The sequence below is a fragment of the Musca domestica genome, unplaced genomic scaffold (genome assembly GCF_030504385.1).
Source record: "Musca domestica strain aabys unplaced genomic scaffold, Musca_domestica.polishedcontigs.V.1.1 43, whole genome shotgun sequence".
Classification (NCBI taxonomy): Eukaryota; Metazoa; Arthropoda; class Insecta; order Diptera; family Muscidae; genus Musca; species Musca domestica.
In genome coordinates, this window is record NW_026712332.1 from 845,575 (window position 1) to 854,472 (window position 8,898).

The 8,898-nt window shown below is 34.8% G+C and overlaps 1 pseudogene; it reads right to left on the reverse strand.

The window, feature by feature from the left end:
• Positions 1 to 6,941: 6,941 nt before the first annotated feature.
• Positions 6,942 to 7,949, reverse strand: LOC131804385 (27 kDa hemolymph protein-like; annotated as a pseudogene).
• Positions 7,950 to 8,898: the final 949 nt, after the last annotated feature.

Consider the following 8,898-nt stretch of genomic DNA (forward strand, 5'->3'; position numbering starts at 1 on the left):
AACAATGAGGAACACGAATAGTGTTATAATAAACTTGACATGTTCATATCTTTGTATTTTGAAACCAATTAAAACAACGTTCTCGAAAACAAATTGAACGCAGTATTAACATTAACGCCAATCGTAGAAACAGACTGCAATTCGCTCAAATGGCAAATATCAGATTGAATAAAAAGCAATTATAATATTTATAGTATATCAAAGATGAATGACCGATAGCTGACTTTTAAAACTTTTAATTTTTAGTTGTAATTTTTTTCAAGTGTGGGCCAAAAATTTGTAATACACAGAAATAGATGACTATTACCTCAGGTTCTATAATACAGAAATTAAAACCACAGATCTTGATACTAAAAATACTTTATGTCAGATTCTTAACCCTTAGTACATGTTCCTTAGCCACGAGTGAAATAATGGTCTGATATCACAAAAGATAATAATATCAAACATAAAAAATGTTTACAGTATCCTTAAAATATTGAGAAATAACCTGTTCTCACATTATTTAACTAATATTAAGTGGAATCAAGATGATTGGCGCTGGAGAAGAAGAGTCTCAATTGTGAATAAAACACCTTTGCTCTGATCCAGAACCTGCAAGAATAAAAAAATGTCACAACGATAACAAATTTTTCCTTTATGATATCGAGAAGTTTGGCAAAACTTTTAGACATTTGGATTCGATCTAGCGATTTCCATTCGTCTGTCTGGCTGGTGCGCACAATAACTCTCGAAGGGAGTATCGTAATATTATTGTCAAACTTAGATAGAGTTCGGAGATGGGCAATATTGATCCACTCCTTCTGGTACCTCAGCAACAAAATAGGTGTGTCTGGTTACTTTTCCTGCAGGAATTGTCCAGCAACTTCTTTCTGAGAGAGTAAGGAGGTTTTATTCTCTTTTGCAAGAAAACTGTGAAAAGTAAACAGACGGAATCCCTGCAAAAACTTGCAAGCAATCAGCTGATTTGTCAAAACAAACCAATTTGTCCCCCATCAAAAGAATTGAAAGAAAGAAAACACTACCAATTTTATAATTTTAGAAATAAAAAAGGAAATTAGCAATAAAACAATAACATGAACAGTAAAAGAAAGATAGATTTGAAGGGTTTGAAGGGAGACTTTAAACGTGTTGCTAATGGCGTTTGTCTAAAAATGTTGGAAATAGTCTTTTATTTTCTTATTACATACTAATACTTAAGTTTTTCTCATATTGTAAAGTTGTTCTCCAAAAATTAGTCTTGCTAATTCCAAAAAAAAAATTTTCAAAATAAAAGCACAAAAATTAAAACAACATTAGAAAACATCTGATTGAATTTCGATGAATGAGAAGAAGAAGAGTTGCAAGTGATTGCAAGAAGAAATTTGAGAAATTTGTCCAGCAAGAATTTGCAAACTCTCATTGAAAAAACTGTCAAAATTTCTCTCTCCAACCCCTCTCTTTTGCAGAACTTTCGGGTTAACAGACGACTTCCAGTAACAATTTGTAACAATTGTTATAAATTTTAGGGTAACCAGACACACCTAATGAGAACATTTTCAAAGAAAATAAATTACTGCACAGGAAGAGAGAGGATAATCAAATTTTTCTACAAGTTTGCACATCCTAATATTTGCATCAGTGCTATGTCAAGTGTGAATATGGACAATATTGGTCAACTCCATCACGTACCTGCCCCTGAATGTTCAGGTCGAGGTTAATCTAATACCGACCACGAACTACCCCAAGATTCTTGGGGTAACGTTCGACAGCATGTTCAAGTGGTCCGCGCAAGCCACAGCTATCTGCGACAAGATGAAAAGTAGGAACAAGGTCCTCAAGGCGCTAACCGGCAGCTCTTGGGGTGCGGACAAAGAAACCTTGTTGACCTCTTATAACGCGATAGGTCGGTCTGTGGTCAACTATGCGGCTCCAGTGTGGTCTGCGAATACTAGTGCTACGCAGTGGAAGAATATCCAGACCTGCCAGAACGCTGCCCTGAGAACTGCGACAGGGTGCCTCCTCATGACACCAGTGGACCATCTACATGAGGAGGCGAAAGTCCTTCCCTTACGTCAGCATAATCATATGCTTTCTTTGCAGTACCTGCTTGGGTGATACCGTGAGAGTCATCCCAACCGTCATATGGTGGATAACTCTCCCCCACCCAGGCGTGTCAGGAAGGACATACATGATCTAGAGAGGGAGGTCCAGCGCTACAAGAGAGAGCCTCTAGATCAAGAAGCCTATTAGGCAGGTCTGAGTGGCATTCACACCGATGCAGTCGCGGATGCTATTAGCAGTTATAAAGTGAATGCCGTCCTCGGAGTCCACCCCCATCCATTGCAGCCGAAGAACGTCAGCTGCCTAGACAAACCAGGGTAGTTTTGGCGCAATTACGTTCAGGATGGTGTAGTCGCCTCAATTCGTATTGGGCACGAATTGATGAAGATGTGCGTGACGCCTGCCCGGCGTGCGATACAGGCCCGCACAATACGCTACACCTTTTTAATTGCTCAGCCAAACCTACCCAACTCACTCCAGAGGATCTCTGGCTACAGCCCGTTAAAGTAGCCGAATTTCTAAACCTGGAGCTCGAACCAGATTAGCAGAACACAAACACACACATGTACTACTGCTACAACAACAACAACAAAGGGTCAGAATTTTGAATAATTATAACTCTTATTAATTGTGATGTAAGAGTCCGTTTGTCCTCAAATTACAAACATCATAATATTTTTATTAACCCAAGGATTGGTGTGAAGATGGAATATATCGGTGAACTCCTTCTGGTACCTCCCCCTCGAAGCGTTAAAATTTTAAATTTTCATAAAATTCAAAAAACGCAGAAATTAAAATCAGATTCCATTCAGACTTGGCACATTTAAATATTTCCATTAACACAAGTTCTGTTACAAAGATGGTAGAGATCGAACATTTTGCCATGCCAGAGTAAAGCAGATTGCCATCATGGCTAGGAATATTAATGTCAAATTATATGGAGAAACGAAGGCAGGATTCGAGTGTGGTTTTGGCATCCCTTAATGATCTCCTTATGATATGTCACAAAATATGACATGCGAATACTTCAAGCTGCTTATGTACTCACACCTCTACCGATTCAGTTTCCATTCCATTTTGATTTCCCCATGGAGATGAGCTACCTTGATCGCTTTTCAGAGAGCACTGCCCATATTTTCTTATAGACAGTACAACGCCTTCATTTATACCGGAATAATGTTTATATATCATTCGGAAGAAGTGACAAAATGTTGGCTTCACCGATTTGTCGATAACCAAATCGATTGACTCGGATCCACATATTGTCAATTCATCTGTTCAACAATGGTTATGGACGACTTAAACTTTTCCAGTGTATTCCTAGACCCCAAAACTGCCATAGATTTAATGGTACATGAATATAGCGTTTCTGGGCTGCTTGACTATCGATATATATAGTCACCGGATGTTTTTTTATAAATTCTTCGTCAAAGCCAACCAAAAAAGCGTTTTATGTGTTTTCGCCTTTAAGAGATTCATGTTATGTAGGGTAATTGAGAAATTCTATGTAAAACTTCCTACAACATGTGTTCTGTTCCAGAACCTGCAAGAATCTACTAGTTTCTTTATTTATTTATTATTATTATTTTTTTTTAATATCAACAAGTTTTACATTCTTTCAGTTCTGAATTTCTTAATCAAGCTTTGGTTTTGTTTATTTTTCATCTTTTAACAAAATTCTTAAATGGGGGAAAACCCGCGAAACAAGATTGGAATTTTGGGGTTGTTCCATAAGCTTGAATTTAAAATAGTAGGATTATACAGTTTTATCCCAAAAATTTTCAATGTGTTGCCCATTAATTCCAGAGGTAGGTATTTTTATCCTGATTCCGGGTCCGTCTTCCAGATTTTTGACCCGAAAGTCCGGGTTCAAGACGAATTTGAAACAATTTAAAATTATTTTATTTTTTTATTTTTTTTGTGTGTGTATTGCACACATACACGAAATGTATATATGTTTTGACAGAATAAGGGCACCAAAAGAAAAAAATGTAATTGTGCCATGGAACAGAGCATTTATTGTCAAATTGTATTTAGGGGGTAGCTATGGTACAATAATATCAGGGTAGGGCTATGATACCATATGATTTCAATTTTTTTATTTTCTTGACTTAATATGTCATCTTTATTTGTTTATGTATATGTTTTCTTTTCAATAACAAAAAAATTGTTCAGAAAACATTCAAATTCTGATGTTTTCAAAATGTTTATTTCATTGTATGCATCGCAAAATCTAGAGTTTTTGTAGCGAAATAATCCTTTAGAGATATATAGAACCTGGTTTTGAAAAGAAGTGTTGACCTTTCATTCAGTTTTCGCGGTTTTCAATTATTTATTCAAAATAAATGCAACAAGTTGTTTGATTTTTTTTATTGTTTTGATACTAATGTTGACATTACAAGCCAAACAGGTAGACCTCTATACTTGCAATTTTTTCAAAGTTGGCCTACCTTCTCTTCATTGTACCATGGGATAAGCCTTGTTCCACCTTCTGTAATTGTGCCATGTCAAATTGTTGCCAAAATAACCCTTCTTTATGTAGGTCTTGATTTGACTCCATTTGAATTTCAAATTACATTTTGTCTTCTAACAGCAAACTTAGTTGTCTGATGGGCTTACTGGTCATTGGTTATCTTTTGCCGTCAGGGGCGAAGCATCTTGATATTGATGCAATACGTTTGCTTCATGATTTCTAAAGAAAGCCCCGATATACCCATAAATTCGTTACGAGAAACAATCTGTTAAATTTTAACAGTAGAGAAGTCTAGATTGCCCCCCCTCCCCCTCTCTCTTAGCGGATTTATATCTCACGGTAAGTATATAAAAATATGACCCTGGTTAATCAACATGAGTAAATTTAGAGAAAATACGAATCTTACAATCTGTTTTCATTATTTCAATCGCCGCAATACTTATGAGACTGTGTGCATAATGTTCTTGTGTAATCTTTATCTGAATATTAATGCCCGTGTTGATTAAACTTTGGACCCATTACAAATAATAATAAGGCAATACGTTGTTTATTATTCAAAGGTTATTGTTTAGTGGAGCATTCAGATGCTATTGTTTCATATTTGTTTGAGCGACATTTGTGGTTGTAGATTTAGAAGATTTTAAATAGAAATGTATGGTAATGCTTTTATTATTTAATATTTATTTTCATATTCGCTTATGCTAGAATAAATAGTATGACCCCTCTTGTAAAACATGTGAGTTTTCAGATATGCAAGATCACTCTAACTCCAAAATAGTGCTGTTTGAGTGTCGTAAGTATTGTTATCGTCTCAAATAACAAAATACAATTCGTATTGAATGAGTCAGTGATTTGCAATACTCGCATTGCAAATATGCAAGTGTCAATATGACAATCACTTGTAAAGTCGATATGCTTCTTACTGTTTCCGCTTACAAATTCATATGGAATGAATTTCGAGGAAAACTTGTACATGTTATAAATAATTATAATACTCTCATATTTGTGAGGATAAACACCCCTTTGAAAGATCTGACACAATGCTTAGCCAGCCAAACAAATGAAAAAAGAATAACACATATTTAATTGTTTCATCATACATTTTATTTAATATTCATAGTTGTATTTTCAATTTATATAGAAAACAATAGAGGAGAAATATCATTTTTAATTTCAAAAGAAAATAATGTATACCTACAAACGCTCAAGATGAATACAAAGAAAAAATCTGGCGTCTATGTACTCTTAAACAATAATATGAAAAAAAAAAAATCTGTTCACATTCTCAGTTACTGTTATCAGCTTATATTAGTCATTTCCAATTGTTATTTATTTGTTATAAAAAATTCAAAATAATTAATTTATATATATAAATTGAGTTCAGATAATGAGATTTCATATTTTTCCATACAAAAAAAAAAAACAATTCGATTTGTCGTTAGCTTAAATATAAGATTCTCAAAGAAGACTAATGGAAATTATTCAGTTATTATGCAGATAGTAACTATGTTCACGTAATAGTAATTATTTATTTGTTTACAGCATTATTGTTGTAAAATAGAATTGAATATATTTGATTTTTTTTTATCATAAATTTAGCTCATGCTTTTTTGTTTTGTTTAAATTAAGTAAACTTTGATACTTATTCATCTATGTACTATAATTATTATTACTTTAATGCGACCAAAAAGGGGAAGAGGGGAACACTCACTAACAATACGCTATGGCTCGTCAAAATACACACAAATTCAAATTCATAGGCAAGGTGCAAGGTCTATATTTAAATTGTTTTTTAATTAAATTCAAAATTTTGGAATTGTATGTGTGATGTGGTTTTAATTTGTATTTTTTATGGTCCACCAAAATGTTATTCGATAAGGAATTGGAGATTCTTTTGTTGCATTGCTTATTTATTATAATGCGTTTTAACAAGGGCCCAAGTTATGTTACTGGCGAGAGAGATTTAGTATTTAAGTAATAGATTTTTGTCAGGTTTCAAGAGAAATTCCTATTTCTATACGAATATTGCAGCCACAAGCGGAATACCTATCCTTAGTTAGCGAATTTACAAAATTTAGCCTTGTCACTCGTGTCGGGTGGGATCAATATCGTAGATGTCATGCATAATTGTCTCTTAATCTATATTATTATCTAGAACCATAGCTTTCTGTATACTACCCCTCTAGCTAGCTTATACCTATACCTTTATAATTGCTCGTTCGTTCTATTTTTATTTTCAGTAACTACATTTTAAACCGAATTTAACCCGATATTACGAAAGAATGAAATGAAATGAGTACAACACTTTGTCAGCTAGAAAAAAAAAACATAAAAGGCAAATAAACCTACATTTTAGACGACAATTTGCTTACGTTTCAAGTACGTTACTACTGTAACGAACATAGTAGGAAAATTGCGTGTAGACTTAAAGTACCAGCATTGTGAGCGCCGCTGTTGCCTGTCTGCTTGTGGCTTTGGCTGTGCGACAAATGGTCTCGTTCTTAATGAAACGGAACATAGATTCGGCAATGTTGGCTGGTGTCGTGTCATTGCAGGTTTCCAATTTTCGAACAATACATGTTTCCAGTTGTTCGATATCTTCGCATTGTTGGGCACCCATAACCAGCTTCGGCAGGGTCTTTACATTGTCAATGCCTTCAGCGGGTAAATAGCCGGAAAAAGTACTGTTGATACAATTCTGTATGCCTTCCTTGTTGGCTTCCAAGCACTCGGGTCCCTTTTCGGCAATGAAAGAGCGATTTGATCGCCACCCTGTGACACACAAAATTCAAGAGACTTTTGATGATGCGCATGAAAACATCCTGGCTCTCGCGTTCTTCATCATCCAAACAGGGGGTCAATTTGAAATTAAAGGCCTCAACACAACCATGGCCTCGGGCCGTTTTAAACAATATTTGTTGAAAACCATATCCAAATCGCCATTGGGGGAAGCAATTGTGATTTCTTCCTGAATGGCAGTATAATTTATTATGCCGTTCACACATTCGGCCAAGGTCATCGTTGCCGTTTCGATTTCATTGAAGGCTTTGGTACCATTTTCCTCGCCAGCCTGCTTAATGCACTTGTCCTTGATCAAGGTTTTAGCATCGTCCAATGTTAGATTGGTTTTTGTAATTCACCTGGTAGCTGGCTTTGCAAGTCATTCATATTAATGTTGCTAAGATTACTTAAATCAAGATCCGTTGTTTTAGCTGCTGCGGCCGTGCATATAAGCACCGCTAGCGCCGCCAAACACCTGATCACAAACATATTAGTAATTCTAGTTCTTCTTTAATGTATTCTATAGTCAAGTGATAGTTCGAAGTGATTCACTTTGATTTTTATTGCAATTGTTGGCTGTTGTTTCTAGAAGCGCACTGATTTTAGAAGGTTTTCACTTTCACTGGTTGGTTTGGCAATGGGTTTCGAGAGAATTTTATTTATATTTTGCAACAATGTGTGTCTATATTGCTCATGGATCTTAATTTGGCACTTCTCTTTGTTTGGCGTTGTTTTATCACAAACGACGACCACCGACTTTTTGCTTTGCTGCATCTGCCTCTAAAAAATTTAATTATAGTCTAGTCGAATACTCGACTTTCGAATAATCGACTTTTAGTACTCAAAGTTCTGAGTTGTAGTCGACTATGACTGTGGTGAAAATCGATTAATCGACTATTCATAATCGACTGTTAAAATGAGAGCATTTATGGAAAAAAAATTATGACATTTCAAAACTCAAAATAGAAAAAAATAAGAAATTTTAAATTTTTTTTCAGGGAGACTTAAAACTATGAATAAAAGATATAATGTTGAATGGCGGTTGTGCATTCAAATGAAAGCAATTTAGTTTTTATATTTTCAATATTTTCTTATACGATGCCGTTCAGAGATTGATATGATACGTAATTTTCAAATTGAATAATTTTTCATTCAAAACTTCAGGTGAGAATACATAAAACGCTTTTTTTGACTGGCTTAAGACATCGGTTGTCTTCTTGTAAATGAACAGAAGAATTTTAGGTTGTCTTAGTTCAAATTCGCCCATAATTTATATGATGATTATGATCACTCCACGCTCCATGATTATGATCACTCACGCTCCTTTGTTCTTTTTTTCAATGAAACCATTCAAAATACATTTTATGTATTTTCACCTTCAAAATTTCAAAATGTTGACAGTTCATCTGTACCACGACTACTGTAAATTTTTAACAGTCGATTAATCGATTTTCACCAAAGTCCATAGTCGACTTCAACCGTCAGAACTCTGAGTACTAAAAGTCTTCCGCCTTGAAAAAGGTAGGTTTTTTTAATTAACTTTTTCATTCCGTTTGTAACATCCCCAAATATGGCCGTAGTGTATATGCTCATGATCAACA